General features: G+C 39.4%; 1 protein-coding gene and 1 pseudogene across 5 annotated transcripts in view; one reads left to right on the top strand and one right to left on the bottom strand.

The window, feature by feature from the left end:
• Positions 1-22475, bottom strand: part of ZC3H12B (zinc finger CCCH-type containing 12B) — a 523339-nt gene that overhangs the window by 306009 nt on the left and 194855 nt on the right. The gene's annotated exons all lie outside the window — the stretch shown is intronic.
• On the top strand, positions 18994-21772 carry LOC101043930 (SWI/SNF complex subunit SMARCC1 pseudogene; annotated as a pseudogene).

Raw genomic sequence — 22475 nt, 5'->3', positions numbered from 1 at the left:
TGCTTTTCACAAATGTTAAGCTAACTTACACTCCCACTAACAGTGTATACGTGTTCACTTTTCCCCACAACCTCACCAGCATCTGTTATTTTTGGACTTTAATAGTAGCCATTCTGACTGATGTGACATGGCATCTCACTTTGGCTTTCATTTGCATTTGTCTAATAATCAATTATATTGAACTTTTCTTCATATGATTGGCCACATGTATGCCTTCTTTTGAAACACATCTCTTCACGTCTTTTTTTTTTTTTTTTTTTTTTTTTTTTTTTCACTTTTTAACAGGGTTCTTCTTTTTTTCTTGCAAATTTGGTTAAGTTCCTTATAGGTCCTGAATATTAGACCTTTGTGAGATGAAGAGCTTGCAAATACTTTCTCCCATTCTGTAGGTTGTCTGTTTACTCTCTTGATAGTTTCTTTTGCTGTGCAGAAGCTCTTAAGTTTAATTAGATCTCACTTGTCAAATTTTGCTTTTGTTGCAATTGCTTTTTGTGTCTTTGCCATGAATTCTTTGCCTGTTCCTATGTTCAGGATGATATTGGCTAGGTCGTCTTCCAGGGATTTTACAATTTTTCCTTTTACATTTAAATCTTTAATCCATCTTGGGTTGATTTTTGTATATGGTGCTAGGAAGGGGTCCAGATTCAGTCCTCTGCATATGGGTAGCCCATTATCCCACCACCATTTATTGAATACAAAGTCCTCTCTCTATTGCTTGTTTTTGTCAGCTATGTCAAAAATCAGATGTCTGTAGGTGTGTGGCCTTATTTCCAGGCTGTCTATACTGTTTCATTAGTTTATGTGTCTGTTTTTGTACCAGTACCAGGCTGTTTTGGTTACAGCAGCCCTCAGTGTAATGTGAAGTCCAATAACGTGATGCTTCCCACTTTGTTCTTTTTGCTTAGGATTGACTTGGCTATTTGGGTTATATTTTGGTTCCCTATGAATTTTAAAATATTTTCTCTAGTTCTGTGAAGAATGTCATTGGTAGTTTGATAGGAATAGGATTGGATCTGTAAATTGCTTTAGGTAGTATAGCCATTTTAATAATATTGATTCTTTCTATCCATTACCATGGAATGTTTTTTCTTTGTGTCATCTTTGCTTTTGTTGAGATGTGTTTTGTAATTCTCATTGTAGAGATATTTCACCTCCCTGGTTACATGTATTCTTAGTTGTTTTATTTTATTTTTGGGTTGCAATTTTGAATGTAATTATGTTTTGGACTTGACTCAGCTGCACTGTTGTTGCTGTATAAAAATGCTGGTGATTTTTGTACATCACTTGTATCCTGAAACATTGCTGAAGATATCAGCTTAAAGAGCTTCTGTGCAGAGACTATTGGTATTTCATAGATATAGAATTATGTCAGCTGTAAACAAGAATAGTTTGACTTCCTCTCTTTATATTTGGATGACTTTCATTTCTTTCACTTGCCTGATTGCTCTGGCCATTACTTCCAATACTGTGTTGAATAGAGTGTTGAGAGAGGGCATCCTTGTCTTGAGCGTTTTGCAAATAATATGCTTCCAGCTTTTGCTTATTCAGTTTGATGTTTGCTAAGGTTTGTCATAGATTGCTCTTATTATCTTAAGGTATGCTTCTTCAATATTTGGTTTGTTGAGAGTTTCTAATATGAAGTGGTGTTGAATTTTATCAATAGTACTTTCTGTATCTATTGAGATAATCATGGGGTTTTTGTCTTTAGTTCTGTTTATGTAATTTATCACATAAATTACATTTATTTATTGGTGTATGTTGAGCCATCTTTGCATCCCAGGGATAAAGCCTACCTGATCACGGTGGATTAGCTTCTTGATGTGCTGCTGGATTTAATTTGCTTGTATTATGTCGAGGATTTTTGCATCAATGTTCACATATACTGGCCTGATGTTTTCTATTTTCTTGTGTGACTGGAAGGTTTTGGTATCAGGATTCTGCTGGCTTTATATATTAAACAGAGGAAGAGTCTCTCTGACTCAATTTCTTGGAATAGTTTCATTAGAAACAGTGCCAGTTCCTCTTTGTATATCTGGTAGAATTTGGCTGTGAATCCTTCTAGCCCTGGCCTCTTTTTTTTGTAAGTTATTTGTTACCGAGTCAATTTCAGAGCTCCTTACTGATCTGTTCCATTCACTTTCTTCCTGTTTCAAACTTGGATGTGTATATATGTCTAGGAATATATCTATTTCTTCTAGATTTTTCAGTTTGTGCAGGCAAATTTGTTAACAGTAGTCAACGAAGGGTTTTTGCATTTCATTGGGGTCATCGGTAATATCCTTTGTGTCATTTAAAATTGTTTTTTAATCTTCTTTCATGTCTTTGTTATATCTTTTTATTTGTTGTTAAATTCAGTGCTAGTATTTTGCTGAGAATTTCTGCATCAATATTGATCAATAATATTGTCCTATAGTTTTTGTTTTTGATATGTATTTATACAGTTTTGTTATCAGGGTAACAGTGGACTGGTAGAATGGTTTGGAAGTATTCCTTGTTTGTCCATTTTTGAATATCTATTGAATAGAATTAATATTACTTCTTTAAAAGTTTGGTAGAATTAATCAGTGTATCCATAAGGTCTCAGGCTTTTTTTGCTTGGAGATTTTCTTGCGGCTTTTTTTAAAAACTATATTTTATTGCACCTTAGGTTCTGGGGTACATGTGCAGATCATACAGGATTGTTGCTCCGGTACATACATAGCAATGTGGTTTGCTGTCTTGATCCCCCCATCACCTATATCTGCCATTTCTCCCTATGTTAACCCTCCCCAACCTCCCTACCCCCCACTTTTCCTCCTCTAGCCCCCCTCAACAAACCCCAGTGTGTGATGCTCCTCTCCCTGTGTCCATGTGTTCTCACTGCTCAACACCCACCTATGAGTGAGAGCACGCGATGTTTGATTTTCTGTTTTTGTGTCAGTTTGCTGAGCATGATGGTTTCCAGATTCATCCATGTCCCTACAAAGGACACTAACTAATCATTTTTTTGGCTGCATAGTATTCCACGGTGTATATGTGCCACATTTTCCTTGCCCAGTCTATCATCAATGGGCATTTGGGTTGGTTCCAGGTCTTTGCTATTGTAAACAGTGCCATAATGAACATATATTTGCATGTGTCTTTATAATAGAACGATTTACCATCCTTTGGATATATACCTGGTAATGGGATTGCTGGGTCAAATGGAATTTCTATTTCTAGGTCCTTAAGGAATCTCCACACTGTCTTCCACAATGTTGAACTAATTTACACTCCCACCAACAGTATAAAAGTGTTCTTATTTTCCCACATCCTCCTTAGGATCTGTTGTCCCCTGATTTTTTACTTGTTATTTGTCATTTACATTAGTCTGTTTTCATGCTTCCGGTAAAGACATACCCGAGACTGAGTAATTTATAAAGAAAAAGAAGCTCAATGGGCTCACAGTTCCATGTGTCTGGGGAGGCCTCACAATCATGGTGGTAGGTGAAAGGCACATCTTATGTGGCAGCAGACGAGAGAATGAGAACCAAGTGAAAAGAGGTTTCCCCTTATAAAACCAACAGATCTTGTGAGATGTATTCACTAATACCAGAACAGCATGGTGGAAATTGCCCCCACGACTCAATTATCTCCCATCAGGTCCCTCCCACAACACATGGGAATTATGGAAGCTACAATTCAAAATCAAATTTGGGTGGGGACACAGCCAAACCATATCTTTCTGACCCTGGCCCATCCTAAATCTCATGTTCTCACATTTCAAAACCTATCATGCCTTCCCAACAGTCCCCTAAAGTCTTAACTCATTTCAGCATAAACTCAAAAGTCCGTGGTCCAAAGTATGATCTGAGAAAAGTCTCTTCCACCTATGATTCTGTAAAATCAAAAGCAAGTTAGTTGCTTTCTAGATAGAATGGAAGTGCAGTCATTGGATAAATACACCCATTCCAAGTGGGAGAATTGGCTAAAACAAAGGGGCTAAAGGCCCCATGCAAGTCCAAAATTCAATGGTGCAGTAAAATCTCAATGCTCCAAAATGATCTCCCTTGACTCCGTGTCTCACATCCAGGTCATTCTAATGCAAGAGGTAGGCTCCCATGGTATTTGGGAGCTCTATCCCTGTGATTTTGCAAAATATAGACACCTCCTGGCTGCTTTCGTGAGATGGCAATGTCTGCAGATTTTTCAGGTGCTGGGGCAAGGTGTCAGTGGATCTACCATTCTAGGGTCTGAAGAATGTTGGCCCTATTTTCATAGCTCCACTAGAAAGTACCCCGGTAGGAACTCTGTGTGGGGGCTCACAACATACATTTCCCTTTTGCACTCCCCTAGCAGAGGTTCTCCATGAGGGTTCACCCACAGATTCAACCCCACATGGAAGCTGCCAAGGCTTGGGACTTGCACCCTCTGAAGCAGCAACCCAAGCTGTACATAGCCCCTGGCAGCCATGACTGGAGCAGCTGGGAAACAGGGCAGCAAGTCCCTAGGCTACACAGAGTAGTGGGGCCCTGGACTCAGCCCATGAAACCATATTTTCCTCCTAGGCCTCCAGGTCTATAATGGGAGATGCTGCTGTAAAGAACACTGACATTCCCTGGAGACATTTTCCCCATTTTCTTGGTGATTACCATTTGGCTCCTAGTGACTTACGCAAATTTCGGAAGGCAGATTGAATTTCTCTCAGAAAACGGGTTTTTCTTTTCTATTGTATCATCAGGCTGCAAATTTTCTCTTTTATGCTCTCTCTTTAAAAATGGAATAATTTTTAACAGTATCAAAGTCACTTCTTGAATGCTTTGCTGCTTATAAATTTCTTCCACCAGATACCATAAATCAAATCCCTCAGGTTCAAAGTTCCATAAATCTCTAGGGCAGGGGCAAAATTCCATCAGTGTCTTTGCTAAAACATAGTAAGAATCACCTTTACTCCAGTTCCCAACAAATTCCTTATCTCCATCTGAGAGCATCTCAGCCTGGATTTCTTTGTACATATCATCAGCATTTTGGTCAAAGCTATCCAAAAAGTCTCTAGGATGTTCCAAACTTCCCACATTTTCCTGTTTTCTTCTGAGCCCTCCAAATTGTTTCAACCTCAACATTCTACCTAGTTCCAAATTCACTTCCACATATTCAGGTATCTTTACAACAGAACCCCACTCTACTGGTACCAAGTTACTGTATTAATCTTTTCTCACACTGCTAATATGAACAGACATGAGAGTCAGTAATTTACAAATGAAAGAGGTTTAATGAACTCAAAGTTGCACATGGCTGTGGAGGCCTCAACATTAGGGCAAAAGGCAAGAAGGAGCAGTAACGTCTTACATGGATGGCAGCAGGCAAAAAGAGAAAGCTTGTACAAGGGAACTTCTCTTTATAAAACCATCAGATCTCATGAGACTTACACACTATCATGAGAACAGCATGGGAAAGACACTCCCATGATTCAGTCACATCCCACTGGGTTCCTCCCAGAAGTTGTGAAAATTTTGTGGGAGTTACAATTCAAGATGAGATTTGAGTGAGAACAAAGCCAAGCCATAACACCATTTAAAATGTTAGATTTATTTATGGGTCAATTTTGGTAGGTTGTATGTGTTTAGAAATTTATCTCCTTTCAACATTTTCCAATTTATTGGCATATGTATGCTAATAGTAAGCACTAATAATTCCTGAAATTTCTTAAGTATCAATTGTAATGTTTCTTTTTCTATCTCTGATTTTATTTATTTGCATCTTTCCTATTGTTTTCATAGTCTGGCTACAGGGCTGTGAATTTAGTTTACCTTTTCAAAAAAACCAACTTTTTGTTTTGGTAATCTTTTTATCATTTTGCCAATTTGATTAATTTCTGATCTTCTTGAATTATTTACTTTATTCTAATAATTTTTTAGTTTTGCTTGCTCTTGCTTTTCTAGTTCCTTAAGATACATCATTAGGTTGTTCCTTTGAAGTTTTTCTTTTTTTTTTTTTTTTTTTTTTTTTTTTTTTTAATGTAGGTGCTTATAGCTAGAAACTTTCCTTGTAGTACTGCCTTTGCTATATCCTGTAGGTTTTGCTATGCTGTGATTCCAATTTTATTTCTTTTAATATTCTTTTAAAAATTCCTTCTTAATTTCTTCATTGGCTCATTGCTCCTTCAGGGACGTATTATTTAACTTCCATATATTTGTATGGCTTCCAAAATTCCTCTTGTTATTGAATTTATTTTTTTCCATTATCATCAGAAAGGAAATGGATATAGTTTGAAATTTAAGATTTGTTTTAATGAGAACACATGGACACAGGGAGGGGAGCACTACACGCTGGGGTCCATTTTGGGGGAAATGGGGGAGGGACGAGGAGGTGGGGAGGTGGGAAGAGGTAGCATGAGGAGAAATGACAGATACAGGTGAGGGGAAGGAAGGCAGCAAACCACACTGCCATGTGTGTACCTATGCAACAATCTTGCATGTTCTTCACATGTACCCCCAAACCTAAAATGCAATTTAAAAAAATTTGTTTTGTGACCTAACATATGGTTTATCCTTGAGAATAATCCATGTACTCAGGAAAGAAATGTATATTTGACAGCCAGTGGATAAAGTGTTCTGTAAATATCAGTTAAGTACATTTGGTGCAGAATAATTCTAATGTTTCTTTGTTGATTTTCTCTCTGGATGATCTGTGCAGTGCTGAAAGTGGGGTGTTGAAGTCCTCTGCTTTTATTGTATTGGGGTCTTTCTCTTTAGTTATGATAATATTTGCTTTATATATATAAATGCTCCAGAGTTGGTAGCATATATATTTGCAATTTTTTACATCTCCTTGATATATTGACCGCTTTACCAAAATATAATGGCCTTCATTGTCTTTTCTTATATTTTGTCTGAAACAGATACAGCTATTCCTGCTCTGTTTTGGTTTCCATTTGCAAGGAATATCTTTTTCCATCCATTTATATTCAGTCTATGTGTCCCTTAACAGGTAAAGCATGTTTCTTGCAGGCAATGGATTGTTGGGGCTTTTATTTTTCAATCCATTCAGACAATGTATGTCTTTTGATTGAGGAAGTGAGTCAATTTAAATTCAATGTTATTATTGATTAGTAAGAATTTTATCCTTTAATTTTGTTGTTTTCTGGTTCTTTTATGGTCTTCTCTTCCTTCCTTCCTTCCTTCTTTCCTTCCTGTCTTCCTTTTTGTGAAGGTGGTGTTTCCCTGTGGTATGTTTTAATTTCTTGCTTTTTATTTTGTCTGTATCTGTTGTGGACTTTTTTATTTTAGGTTACCATGAGGTTTGCAAATAACATCTTGTAGCCTGTTATTTCAAATGGCTGACAAATTAACACTGATTGTGAAAACAAAAAAGTAAACTATTGAACAAGCAAAAAAAGAACTTATAAAAACTCTACATTTTAACTTCATCTAATCCTCCCTCCTGCTTTTTAACTTCTTGTTGTTTCTTTGTATGTCTAATTATACTGTCAATTTCTTGAAAGCTTATTTTAGTTATATTTTTGATTTGTTCATAATTTCATTTTTCTGCTTAAGAGTAGTTTACACACCACTATTGCAGTGTTATAACGTTTTTCTGCATACTTACTATTAACAGTGGGGTTTGTACTTTCAGATGATTTCTGATTGCTCATTAACTTCTTTCCTTAGGTCACATGCCTTCCAAGTCCACTAGCACTGAGCTCAGTTCAGTAGTAGGACTCACCTAAGAGTTGCAGTCCTTATGGCCTGGACTGCCTTTCATTCACTTACAGAAACAGAGCACTTAAACTCATAGTAGGGAGGCTTGCCGGAACTTGAGTTCCAACTGCTGGAATAGGAGACTCCTCTCTGACTAGGGTTGATTTAAATACTCCCTCTGTGGATGAATGTCAGGTGAATTCAGTCCAGTTTTCCTTTCTCCTTTGACAGGGTAGCACTGAGCTTGATGCAGTGTCTGACAATCCCTATAGTCGCCCTCTCCCAAGTGCACAGATTCTCTCTGGATACCACCTGGTTGCTGCTGGAGGATGGAGAAAGGGTGTCATAGTCATTTCAAGAACGTCTTTCTTAACCTCTGACAGTGTCTCTTTGAGTGATATAAAGGATGATCTCCATGATGAACATAGATGCAAGAATCTTCAATAAAATACTGGCAAACTGAATCCAAAAGCACATCAAGAAGCTTATCCACCACGATCAAGTAGGCTTCATCCCGGGGATGCAAGGCTGGTTCAACATATGCAAATCTATAAATGTAATCCACCACATAAACAGAACCAAAGGAAAAAACCTCATGATTATCTCAATTGATGCAGAGAAAGCCTTAGACAAAATTCAACAGCACTTTATGCTAAAAACTCTCAATAAACTAGGTATCGATAGAACATATCTCAAAATAATAAAAGCTACTTATGATAAACCCACAGCCAGTAACATACTGAATGGGCAAAAACTAGAAGCATTCCCTTTAAAAACTGGCACTAGACAAGGATGCCCTCTCTCACCACTCCTATTCAATATAGTATTGGAGGTTCTAGCCAGAACAACCTGGAAAGAAAAAGAAATAAAGGGCATTCAGTCAGGAAAAGAAAAAGTCAAATTGTCCTTATTTGCAGGTGACATGATCGTATATTTAGAAGACTCCATCGTTTCAGCCCCAAATCTCCTCAAGCCGATAAGCAACTTCGGCAAAGTCTCAGAATACAAAATCAATATGCAGAAATCACAAGCATTCCTATACACCAACAACAGACAGAGAGTCAAATCATGAGTGAAATCCTATTTACAATTGCTACAAAGAGAATAAAATACATAGGAATACAACTAACAAAGGATGTAAAAAACCTCTTCAAGGAGAACTACAAACCACTGCTCAAGGAAATAAGAGAGGACACAAACAGATGGAGAAACATTCCATGCTCATGGTTAGGAAGAATCAGTATTGTGAAAATGGCCATACTGCCTAAAGTAATTTATAGATTCAACACTATCCCTATCATGTTACCACTGATCTTCTTCACAGAACTGAAGTGATATAAAGTTAAAACCAGCTAGTGAGTGCTTACCTAAATTTTTGTTCTTATGAAGGTACTTTTTTGGTGTGTAGATAATTGCTAAGTTGGTTTCTTCGCAGGGAGGACGATTGATGGAGCCTTCCATTTTGCCATCTTACTCTGTTTCTCTCATGTTTTTTTTTTTTTTAAGTTACCATGAGGCTTGCAAATAACATCTTATATAAATTAGTTTGTATTGATGATAAAGTTACAGTAATTGAAAAAACAAGTAAACTATCAAACAAGCAAAGAGAGAACTAATGAAAACTACTATAATTTCATCACCCCCCCCCTTTTATCTTTTTGTTGTTTCTATGTATATCATGCTATACTGTCCATGCCTTGAAAAGTTGTAGGTACATTGTTGATGGGTTCATCTTTTAATCATTCTACTCAAGTTATCAGTAGTTTATACGCTACAATTAGTGTTATAATAACGTTTGTTTATATCTTTATTATTACGAGTGAGTTTTGTTCCCCTTGATGATTTCTTGTTGCTCATTAACATTCTTTTCTTACCAATGGGAAAACTCCTTTTAGCATTTCTTTTAGAATAGGTCTGGTGTGGATGAAATCCCTTAGCTTTGATTTGTCTGGGAAAGTCTTTATTTTTCCTTCATGTTTGAAGGATATTTTCCCTGTATATACTATTCTCGGATAAAATATTTCTTTCAGCACTTTACATACGTCATGCCACTCTTTCCTGGCCTGTAAGGTATCCACCAAGAAGTCCTATGCTAGAAGTATTGGAGCTCCATTTTATATTATTTTTTGATTTTCTTTTGCTAAATTTAGGACCATTTTCTTAGCCTTGACCTTTGGGAGTTTGATCATTCAATGTCTTTGGGAGGACGGAAATTGCTGGAGGCTTCTAACTGGCCAATTTGCTCTGCCTCCTCTCCTCTGTCATTGGAATTTTGATACAGATTGCACTGGATCTGTAGGTTGCTTTGGGTAGTTTGGACACTGTAACAATGTTGATTCTTCCAATCCATGAATGTAAGATAACTACTTTCAGTTCTGTCTTTTATAATTACTTTACCAACTTGTAGTTTTTGCCTATAGATCTGTCACCTCCTTGGTTAAATTTATTTCTAAGTGGATTTTACAGCTATTGTAAATTGAATTATTTTGTTAATTTCATTTTTTTTAAATATTTTGTTAGTATATAGAAACACTGCCATTTATGATACTGATTTTGTATCCTGAAGCTTTACTTGAATTTGTTTATTAGTTGTAACAGCATTTTTGAAATATTTATGGAGCATTTTTATATTTAAGATTAAGCCATCTGCAAACAAAGGCAATTTTCCTTTTTTTTTTTCTTTGTGGGAGGGAGGAGGAGGTCTTTTATTTCAATTTATTGCCCAATTTCTCTAGTTGAGACTTCCAGTACTAGATTGAATCAAAGCAGTGAGAGCGGGCATCCTTGTCTTTTTCCTGAGCTGAGAGGAAGGTCTTTCAACTTTTCACCCTCAAGCATAGTGATAGTGATGGGCTTTTGCTATGTGGCCCTTATTGTGTTGAGGTATGTTCCTTCTACAACTCATTTGTTGAGAGTTTTCATTATGAAAAGATACAGAATTTTTTCCAATTTTTTTCTACACCTATTGAGATGATTATTCATTTTTTTCTTTTTTGTTGTGCTAGTTTCATAAACCAGATTTATTGATTTTTGTAGTTTGAACCATCCTTGCATAGCCAGGATAAATCCTATGTGGTCATAATGTATCATTCTTTTAAGTTGCTGTCATATTTGGTTTGTGAGTATTTTATTGAGAATATTTGCATTTATGTTTATTGGAGACGCTGGCCTATAGTTTTATTTACTTGTAGTGTCCTTGTCTCCCTTTGGTATGATTGTTGGCCTCGTAAAATGAATTTGGAAGTGTTTCACCCCTTCATGTTTTTGGAAAAGTTGAGATGGATTGACATTATCTCTTCTTGAAATGTATGCCAGAATTCACCAGTGAAATAATATGGTCCTGGGCTTTCCTTGTTGGAAGGTTTTTCTGATTGCTGATTACATGCCCTTACTTATTACTGGTCTGTTCAGATTTTCTAGTTCTTCATTCAGTCTATAGTTTTTATTCTTATAGGAATTTATCACATTCTTCTAGATTATCCAATTTATGGTCATATAATTGGTCATAGCAGTCTCATGATCTTTTGTATATCTGCAGTGTCAACTGTAATTTATCCTCTTTCAATCATAATTTTACTTGAGTTTTCTTTTTTCTTGATAAATCTAGGTAAAGATTTGCCAATTTTGTTTATTGTTGTAAAAAACATTCTTAGTTTTATTGATATTTTCTAGTGTTTTTGTAGCATCTACATAATTTATTGCTGTTTCATTCTCAACTATTTTCTTCCTTTTGCTAGATTTTCTTTAAATATTTTTTAATAGTTTCCTTAGGTTTATGATTAGATTGTTTATTTGAGCCTGTTCTCTATCTGAACCTAGGAATTTATTGCTGTAAACTTTTCTCTTGGAACATCTTTTGCTGTATCTTGTATATTTTGATGTGTTGCATTTCTCCGTTTATTTGTCTAAAAGTATTTTTTGATGTCCCTTTAATTTCTATTTTGACCCATTGTTTGTTCAGCGGTGTGCTGTTTCACTTTCACATACATGGGAATTTTCCAATTTTCATTCTACCATTGATTTTTAGTTTCATATCATTGTGGCCAGAAAAAATATTTAATGTAATTTCAATGTTCCTAAATTTGTTAGACTACTTTTGGTGCCTAACATGTGATCTATCCTAGAGAATGTTCCATATGACCTTGAGAAAAATGTGCATTCTGCTGCTGCTATTGGATGGGATGTTCTGTATATCTCTGATAGGTCCATTTGGCCTAACCTGCATTTCAAGTTGAATGATTCCTTATTGATTTTCTGCCTGGATGATTTCCAACATGATTTCTACCTCATGTTGAAAATGGGGTATTCGGATCCGACTTTCAAGATGGCCGCCTAAGAACAGCTCAGGACTTCAGCTCCCAGTGAAAGTGCAGAGGGTGAGTGGACGCCGCATTTCCAGACGAACTCTTATTGCCCACAGACCAGGAGATACCCAGGCAGAGGGGTCGCCAGCGTCGCAGTCCCAGCCCGTGCGGCTGTTTTGGCCCCCGCGGGGCTGATTCCGCCCGCGCGGCTGCTGTGACCACTCCCTGTTGCTGCGGTTCTCCGTACAAAAGCCACTGGTCTGGGAGCCCTCTTAGCTGGCGAGCAGAGCCCTGAGACGGCAGAATAGCCCATTCATTTGAAATAGCGAGTCAGGCCAGGAGATTCCTAGGCAAAAAATCCGCCAGGAGCCGGCGCCGCAGTTCGAGCCGACTCCGTGAGTCGCAGCACGGGAGATCCCGGCGCCTTTTCAACAAGCGACCGGAACGCGGGGTCGTTCAACTTAAAAGAAAAGACTCTGAGTCAGGGAGCCAGGTGATCAGGCTCGGTTGGTCCCACCCCTCCACCCCCAACAACAACAAAAACAAAAACAGTAATTGGAAACCCTCTGGGTTGAGCCCTTCAAACCAAGCACAGCTGAACCGGGACGGTCCGGCTCCGTGGGGGAGGGGCTTCCGCCATTACTGAGACTCTCCACCGCTGGGGAGGCAGGCTGCCGTTGCCGAGGCAACCCGCCGTTGCCGAGGCAACCTGCCACAACAGAGAGAGTCCGCCATAACAGAGGCGGGGCCACCATTGCCCAGACAGTTCTAACTACGCCCATATAAAAAGGACTACAGGGAAGAGCTCAGGGCAGCTGGGCGGAGCCCACAGCAGCTCAGCAAAGCCCCTGCGGGCAGGCAGAGGCTAGGCGTGCTGCTAGCTGGGCGGGTCCGACCTGAAAAAAAAAAAATCAAAAAAGGCAGTAGTGCAACGGAAACTCATAAAGCTCCAACTCCCTGGGACAGAGACAGACAACAGGTGGATAAACCCACAAAAATGGGTAGAAACCAGCGTAAAAAGGATGAAAACTCCCGAAACCAGAACACCTCTCCTCCTAAAAGTGATCACAACTCCTCACCAGCAAGGGAACCAGACAGGATGGAGAAGGAGGGTGATGAAATGACAGAATCAGACTTCAGAAGATGGGTAGTAAGAAACTACAATGAGCTAAAAGAACATGTTCTAACCCATCGCAAAGAAAATAGGAACCTTGAAAAAAGATTGGACGAACTGCTGACGAGAATGGACAGCATAGAGAGGAGAATAAGTGAATTGATGGAGCTGAAAAACGCAACACGAGAACTTCGTGAAGCATGCACAAGCTTCAACAGCCGAATTGACCAAGCAGAAGAAAGGATATCAGAGGTCGAAGACCAACTCAATGAAATAAAAAGAGAAGGCAAGAACAGAGAAAAAAGCGCAAAAAGGAATGAACAAAATCTTCAAGAAATGTGGGACTATGTGAAAAGACCTAATCTACGTCTGATAGGTGTACCTGAATGTGATGAAGAGAATGAATCCAAGCTGGAAAATACTCTTCAGGATATTATCCAGGAAAACTTCCCCAACCTAGCAAGGCAGACCAATATTCAAATCCAGGAAATACAGAGAACACCACAGAGATATTCCTCAAGAAGAGCAACCCCAAGGCACATAATCGTCAGATTCACCAGGGTTGAAATGAAAGAGAAAATTCTAAGGGCAGCCAGAGAGAAAGGTCGGGTTACCCACAAAGGGAAGCCCATTAGACTCACAGCAGATCTCTCAGCAGAAACCCTACAAGCCAGAAGAGACTGGGGGCCAATATTCAACATCCTTAAAGAAAAGAACTTTCAACCCAGAATCTCCTATCCAGCCAAACTCAGCTTCATAAGTGAAGGAAAAATAAAATCCTTTGTGAACAAGCAAGCACTCAGAGATTTCATCACCACCAAACCTGCTCTACAAGAACTCCTGAAAGAGGCTCTACACATATAAAGGAACAACCAGTACCAGCCACTCCAAAAACACACCAAATGGTAAAAAAGCAGCAACACAATCAAGAATCTGCATCAACTAACCAACAAAACAGCCAGGTAGCATCAAAATGACAGCATCAAATTCACACATAACAATACTATCCCTAAATGTCAATGGACTAAATGCCCCAATCAAAAGACACAGACTGGCAAATTGGATAAAAAGCCAAAACCCATCAGTGTGCTGTATCCAGGAAACCCATCTTACATGCAAGGATACACAAAGGCTCAAAATAAAGGGATGGAGGAAGATCTACCAAGCAAATGGAGAGCAAAAAAAGGCAGGAGTTGCAATTCTCATCTCTGATAAAATAGACTTTAAAGCAACAAAGATCAAAAGAGACAAAGAAGGACATTACATAATGGTAAAAGGATCACTGCAACAAGAAGAGCTAACGATCCTAAATATATATGCACCCAATACAGGAGCACCCAGATACATAAGGCAAGTTCTTAATGACTTACAAAGAGACTTAGACTCCCACACAATAATAGTGGGAGACTTTAACACCCCATTGTCAATATTAGACAGATCAACCAGACAGAAAATCAACAAGGATATCCAGGACCTGAACACAGACCTGGAACGAGCAAACCTAATAGACATTTACAGAACTCTCCACCCCAAATCCACAGAATATACATTCTTCTCAGCACCACATCACACCTACTCTAAAATTGACCACATAATTGGCAATAAATCACTCCTCAGCAAATGCAAAAGAACAGAAATCATAACAAACAGTCTCTCAGACCACAGTGCAATCGAGTTAGAACTCAGAATGCAGAAACTAACTCAGAACCGCACAGCTTCATGGAAACTGAACAACTTGCTCTTGAATGTTGACTGGATAAACAATGAAATGAAGGCAGAAATAAAGATGTTCTTCGAAACCAATGAGAACGAAGACACGACATACCAGAATCTCTGGGACACATTTAAAGCAGTCTCTAGAGGAAAATATATAGCAATGAGTGCCCACATGAGAAGAAAGGAGAGATCGAAAATTGACACCCTATCATCAAAATTGAAAGAGCTAGAGGAGCAAGATCAAAAAAACTCAAAACCTAGCAGAAGACAGGAAATAACTAAGATCAGAGCAGAACTGAAGGAAATAGAGACACAAAAACTCTTCAAAAAATCAATAAATCCAGGAGCTGGTTTTTTGAAAAGATCAACAAAATAGACAGACCACTAGCCAGATTAATAAAAAAGAAAAGGGAGAATAACCAAATTGATGCAATAAAAAACGATAAAGGGGATATCACCACAGATTCCACAGAAATCCAAACCATCATCAGAGATTATTACAAACAACTCTATGCACATAAACTAGTAAACCTGGAAGAAATGGATAAATTCCTGGACACCTGCAACCTCCCAAGCCTAAACCTGGAAGAAGCCGAAACCCTGAATAGACCAATAACATGGTCTGAAGTCGAGGCAGCAATAAAGAGCCTACCACCCAAAAAAAGCCCAGGTCCAGATGGGTTCACAGCTGAATTCTACCAGACATACAAGGAGGAGCTGATACCATTCCTTCTGAAACTATTCCAGACAATCCCAAAAGAGGGAATCCTTCCCAAATCATTTTACGAGACAAACATCATCCTGATACCAAAACCCGGCAGAGACTCAACAAGAAAAGAAAATTTCAGGCCAATATCCATGATGAACATAGATGCAAAAATCTTCAATAAAATACTGGCAAACCGATTGCAACAGCATATCAAAAAGCTCATCCACCATGATCAAGTAGGATTCATCCCGGGGATGCAAGGCTGGTTCAACATACGCAAGTCCATAAACGTAATTCACCACATAAACAGAACCAAAGACAAAAACCACATGATTATCTCGATTGATGCAGAGAAGGCTTTTGACAAAATTCAACAACCCTTTATGCTAAAAACCCTCAATAAACTAGGTATTGACGGAACGTATCTCAAAACAATAAAAGCTATTTACGACAAACCAACAGCCAATATCATACTGAATGGGCAAAAACTGGAAGCATTCCCTTTGAAATCTGGCACTAGACAAGGATGCCCTCTCTCACCACTCCTATTCAATATAGTACTGGAAGTTCTAGCCAGAGCAATCAGGCAAGAAAAAGAAATAAAGGGTATCCAAATTGGAAAGGAGGAAATCAAATTGTCTCTATTTGCAGATGACATGATTGTATATCTGGAAGACCCCATCATCTCAGCCCAAAATCTCCTGAAACTGATAAACAACTTCAGCAAAGTCTCAGGATACAAAATCAACGTGCAAAAATCACAAGCATTCCTATACACCAGTAATAGACTTCAAGAGAGCCAAATCAAGAACGAACTGCCATTCACAATTGCTACAAAGAGAATAAAGTACCTAGGAATACAACTAACAAGGAATGTAAAGGACCTCTTCAAGGAGAACTACAAGCCATTGCTCAACGAAATAAGAGAGGATACAAACAGATGGAGAAACATTCCATGTTCATGGTTAGGAAGAATCAACATCGTGAAAATGGCCATACTGCCCAAAGTAATTTACAGATTCAACGCTATTCCCATCAAGCTACCAATGACCTTCTTCACAGAACTGGAAAAAAACACCTTAAACTTCATATGGAACCAAAAGAGAGCCCGCATAGCCAAGTCAATTCTAAGCAAAAAGAACAAAGCGGGAGGCATCACACTACCGGACTTCAAACTATACTACAAGGCTACAGTAATCAAAACAGCATGGTACTGGTACCAAAACAGAGATATAGACCAATGGAACAGAACAGAGGCCTCACAGGAAATACAACATACCCACAACCATCTGATCTTCGACAAACCTGACAAAAACAAGCAATGGGGAAAGGACTCCCTGTTTAATAAATGGTGTTGGGAAAACTGGCTAGCCATGTGCAGAAAGCAGAAACAGGACCCCTTCCTGACACCTTACACCAAAATTAACTCCAGATGGATTAAAGACTTAAACATCAGACCTAATACCATAAAAACCTTAGAAGAAAATCTAGGCAAAACCATTCAGGACATAGGTGTAGGCAAGGACTTCATGACCAAAACGCCAAAAGCAATGGCAACAAAAGCCAAAATAGACAAATGGGACCTAATCAAACTCCACAGCTTCTGCACGGCAAAAGAAACAGTCAGTAGAGTGAATCGGCAACCAACAGAATGGGAAAAAATTTTTGCAGTCTACCCATCTGACAAGGGGCTGATATCCAGAATTTACAAAGAACTAAAGCAGATCTACAAGAAAAAAACAAACAAGCCCATTCAAAAATGGGCAAAGGATATGAACAGATACTTTACAAAAGAAGACATACAGGAGGCCAACAAACATATGAAAAAATGCTCATCATCACTGGTCATCAGAGAAATGCAAATCAAAACCACATTGAGATACCATCTCACACCAGTTAGAATGGCGATCATTAAAAAATCGGGAAACAACAGATGCTGGAGAGGATGTGGAGAAATAGGAACACTTTTACACTGTTGGTGGGAATGTAAATTAATTCAACCATTGTGGAAGACAGTGTGGCGATTCCTCAAGGACCTAAAAATAGAAATCCCATTTGACCCAGCAATTCCATTACTGGGTATATATCCAAAGGATTATAAATCATTCTACTACAAGGACACGTGCACACGAATGTTCATTGCAGCACTGTTTACAATAGCAAAGACCTGGAACCAACCCAAATGCCCAACGATGATAGACTGGATAGGGAAAATGTGGTACATATACACCATGGAATATTATGCAGCCATCAAAAACGATGAGTTCACGTCCTTTATAGGGACATGGATGAACCTGGAAACCATCATTCTCAGCAAACTGACACAAGAGCAGAAAATCAAACACCGTATATTCTCGCTCATAGGCGGGTGTTGAACAATGAGAACACGTGGACACAGGGAGGGGAGCACTACACACTGGGGTCTGTTGGGGGGAAATGGGGGAGGGGCGGGGGGTGGGGAGGTGGGAAGAGATAGCATGGGGAGAAATGACAGATACAGGTGAGGGGACGGAAGGCAGCAAAGCACACTGCCATGTGTGTACCTATGCAACAATCTTGCATGTTCATCACATGTACCCCAAAACCTAAAATGCAATAAAAAAAAAAAAAAAAAGAAAATGGGGTATTCAAGTTCCCTACTATTTTTCATTGATCTCTATTTCTCCATCCGTATCTATTAATATTTGCTTCATATATTTAGGTACTCTGATGTTAGACACATATATATGTAATGCTGTTATATCCTTATGATTAATTAACCCCTTTGTCATCATATAATTACCTTGTTTGTTGTGACTTTTTTTTTTAACTTTAACTCCATTTCATCTTATGTAAGAATAGCCATGCCTGCTCTCTTTCATTACAACTTGCATAAAATATTTTCTGCCCCTTTGCTTTCAGCCTATTTATGTGCTTAAAGCTAAAGTGTTTATCTTGTTGGTAGCATATTGTTGGATTCTGTTTTTTATGCATCCTGCCACTCTGTGTCTTTCTTTTTGGAGAATTTAATGAATTTACATTTAAAATATAATTGAAAGGGAAATACTTATTAGAATTATTATTCCATTTCTTTTCATTGTTTTCTGACAGATGTGTAGTTTCTTTTTTCTTCTTCCTATCCTGTTGTATTTTTAAATGATTTGATAATTTTTTGCAGTGGGATGCTTTGGTTCCTTTATCTTCTGTTTACTAGGGATTTTTTCTCTTTGTGCTTAGCATGAGGCTCACATAACACCTCTTATAATTATAATCCTGTATTTTAAGCTGATAAAATTTTGACGTTATATATAAAAACTATGCATTTACTCTCCCCTCCCCTCTCATTTTGTTATTGTTATCTCAATTTACATCTTTTTTCATTGATATCCATTAACAAACTAATGAAACTATACTTATTTTGGTGGGAGTGAACGGGAAGCACCATGAGGGATGGGGTGGGCCAGGCAGTGGGGACGACGAGCCGCGACGATGGCCACAGCAGTGGGTGGCGGTGGCGGCCAGGGTGCAGCAGTAGGTGCCATGGGCTCAGGGCCACTGTGGTAGCTGCAGGCCTGGCCGTTTATCAGCAGAAGGACGGGGCCCGGCCACCAAGTTTTGGGAGAGCCCAGAGACGGTGTCCCAGCTGGATTCGGTGCGGGTATTGCTGGGTAAGCACTACAAGAAGTACATTTATGCAGATGCTCTTACCAATAAAACACTGGCTAGGCTGGTAGTACAGCTTCTTCAGTTCCAGGAAGATGCCATTGGGAAGCACGTCACTAACCCAGCCTTCACCAAACTCCCTGCAAAATGTTTCATGGATTTCAAAGCTGGAGGAACCTTGTGTCACATTCTTGCTGCTGCTTACAAGTATAAAAATGAACAGGGATGGCGGAGGTTTGACCTACAGAACCCATCCCAAATAGATTGTAATGTGGAAATGTTTATGAATATTGAAAAAACATTGGTGCAGAACAATTGTTTGACCAGACCAACATCTACGTCATTCCAGACATTGATCTGAAGTTGGCTAACAAATTGAAAGACATTATCAAACATCAGGGAACATTTACTGATGAGAAGTCAAAAGCTTCCCACCACATTTATCCATATTCTTCCTCACAAGAGGATGAAGAATGGTTGAGACAGGTAATGAGAAAAGACAAGCAAGTGTTAGCGCATTGGGGCTTTTACCCAGACAGCTATGATACTTGGGTCCATACTAATGATGTTGATGCCAAAATTGAAGATCCACCAATTCCAGAAAAGCCACGGAAGGTTCATGTGAAATGGATTTTGGACACTGATATTTTCAATGAATGGATGAATGAGGATTATGAGGTGGATGAAAATAGGAAGCCTGTGAGTTTTCATCAGCAGATTTCAACAAAGAATGAAGAGCCAGTCAGAATTCCAGAAAGAAGAGATAGATAGAAAAGCATCAGCTAATGCTCAAAAGAGGACACATTTGCCTTCGCCTAAACCCCCAAGAGTACTTAACTAGCACTGCTTGTCAGAGGAACTTGATTGGAGATATATGTGCTGTAATGAGGGTCCATGCCCTTTTAGAGAAGTGGTAACTTGTTAATTACCAAGTTGACTAGGAAAGTAGACTCATGGTAATGGAACCACCTCCTAGTCCTCATTTTAATGTATCAGCTGATACCCCTCTGGGCTTGTGCCTCTGCATCTTCGATCACCTCAGGTCCCTGATGCTCAACAGATGCTAAATTTTCCTGAGAAAAGCAACGAAAAACCAATTGATTTGCAGAACTTTGGTCTTCGTACTGACATCTACTCCAAGAAAACATTAATCAGAGTAAAGGTGCTAGTGCTGGAAGAGAATGGACTGAACAGAAAACCCTTCTACTTCTGGAGGCCCTGGAGATGTACAAGGATGATTGGAACAGTGTCAGAACATGTCGTAAGTTGTACTCAGGATGAATGTATCCTCCACTTTTTGAGACTTCCCATTGAGGACTCATACCTTGAGAATTCAGATGCTTCCCTTGGGCTTTTGGCCTACCAACCTGTCCCCTTTAGTCAGTCAGGAAATTCAGTCATGAGTACTGTTGCTTTTTTGGTATCTGTGGTGGACCCCTTGCATGGCATCTGCTGCAGCAAAAGCGGCTTTGGAGGAATTTTCTTGGATCCAGGAGGAGGTACCACTGGAATTGGTTGAAGCTCATGTCAAGAAGTACAAGAAGCAGCATGAGCCTCCGGAAAAGTGGATCCCATGTATGGCCTGGAGAGCAGCTGCATTGCAGTCCCAGGGCCTGATGAGCAAGAGAAGTTTGAAGTAGCTGAAGAGGAAAAAATGGAAGCCGATTCTGATGGTCAGTAGCTGAAAAGGCAGCAAACAAAGTGGAAAATGAAATGGATGAAGGTGATAAAGCACAAGATGGAGAAAATGAAAAAAAAAAAGTGAAAAGGAACAGGATAGTGGAGTAAGAATACAAAATCAGAAGAAAAGGAAACTTAAGAGAACAAAGAACTCACTGATAAATGTAAAGAAAGAGAAAATGATAGTGGGAAGAGGAAAGTAGAACATGAAATTTTCGAAGGAAATGTTGCCATAGCCGCAGCAGCTGCTCTTGCCTCAGCTGCTATCAAAGGCAAGCACTTGGCTGCAGTGGAAGAAAGAAACATCAAGTTCCTGGTAGCTCTCCTGGTTGAGACACAAGTGAAGAAACTAGAGATCAAACTTTGACATTTTGAAGAGCTGGAAACTATCATGGACAGAGAGAAAGAAGCTCTAGACCAACAGAGGTAGTAGTTGCTTACTGAATGCCAAAACTTCCACATGGAACAGTTGAAGTTTGCTGAATTATGAGCACGACAGCAAACGGAACAGCAGCAGCATGGCCAGAACCCTCAACAGGCACACCAGCACTCAGGAAGACCTGGCCTGGCCCCACTTGGAGCAGCAGGGCACCATGGCATGATGCCTCATCAACAGCTCCCTCACTACCTTCTAATATACCACCAGATGCCACCACCTTTTTCACCCCAGCCAGGTCAGATACCAGGCCCAGGTTCCATGATGCCTGGACAGCACATGGCAGGCCGAATGATTCCCACTGTTGCAGCCAATGTCCACCCCTCTGGGAGTGGCCTCATCCCTCCTAGCATGCCTCAAATGACAGGAAACAACTTAGGACCCCGGGTACCCCTGATAGCACCTAACAGCATTTCTTCCCCTCCACCACCACAGCAGCCACCACCACCACCACCTGCAGATGGGGTCCCTCCACCTCCTGCTCCAGGCCTGCCAGCCTCAGATGTTCCTTAGCCTGGAAGATGCAGGGAACGTCCACACCCACCACTATAAGCTGGAGTGGGGATGACAAGATTTGTGTTCCTTAACTTTCTTGGGTTTCTTTCAGGATTTTTGTTCTCACAGCTCCAAGCACGTGTCCTGTCACTCCCCACTCCTCTTATCACCCCTCTCTTTGACACATTTTATGTTGGGTCCTCAGTCAACACTTAAGGGGAAACCTGTGGTAACAGTGTGCCCTGGTCATCCTTAAAATAATCTATATCTCCCCTGTCCTGGTGTGGGGGTATGCTGACACTTTCTCTGTAGGTCCTGTCATTTTTTAGCATGCTATGTCTTTATCATTTTTGCTCTTTCAGTTTTTTGCTTTGTTTTAAGCTTCTATAAATAATGCTGTGTAATCATTATGTTTTTATCATTCTATTATTATTGTTTTAAAGGAGAGCATCCTAAGTTAATAGGAACCAAAAAAATAGTGATGGGCAGAAGGGGGATAGCCACAGGAGACAAACCTTAAGGCATTATAAGTGACCTTATTTCAGCTTTTCCGAGCTAAGTATGGTGCTGATGGTGAAGTTTGAGACTTTTGCTACACACAAATGCGTGAAAATTAAGAGATATGGAAGAAGTACCTCAGTGAGTTTATTCCCTAGTGAGGCCTCTGAGGGCCTCCACACTACGTGGCAGAACATATCACAGAACTAGTATTTGCTAGAGG

This window comes from Saimiri boliviensis, chromosome X (assembly GCF_048565385.1).
Source record: "Saimiri boliviensis isolate mSaiBol1 chromosome X, mSaiBol1.pri, whole genome shotgun sequence".
NCBI lineage: Eukaryota > Metazoa > Chordata > Mammalia > Primates > Cebidae > Saimiri > Saimiri boliviensis.
Note: the sequence above shows the minus strand (reverse complement) of the source record. Positions and strands in the feature narration are given on the sequence as shown.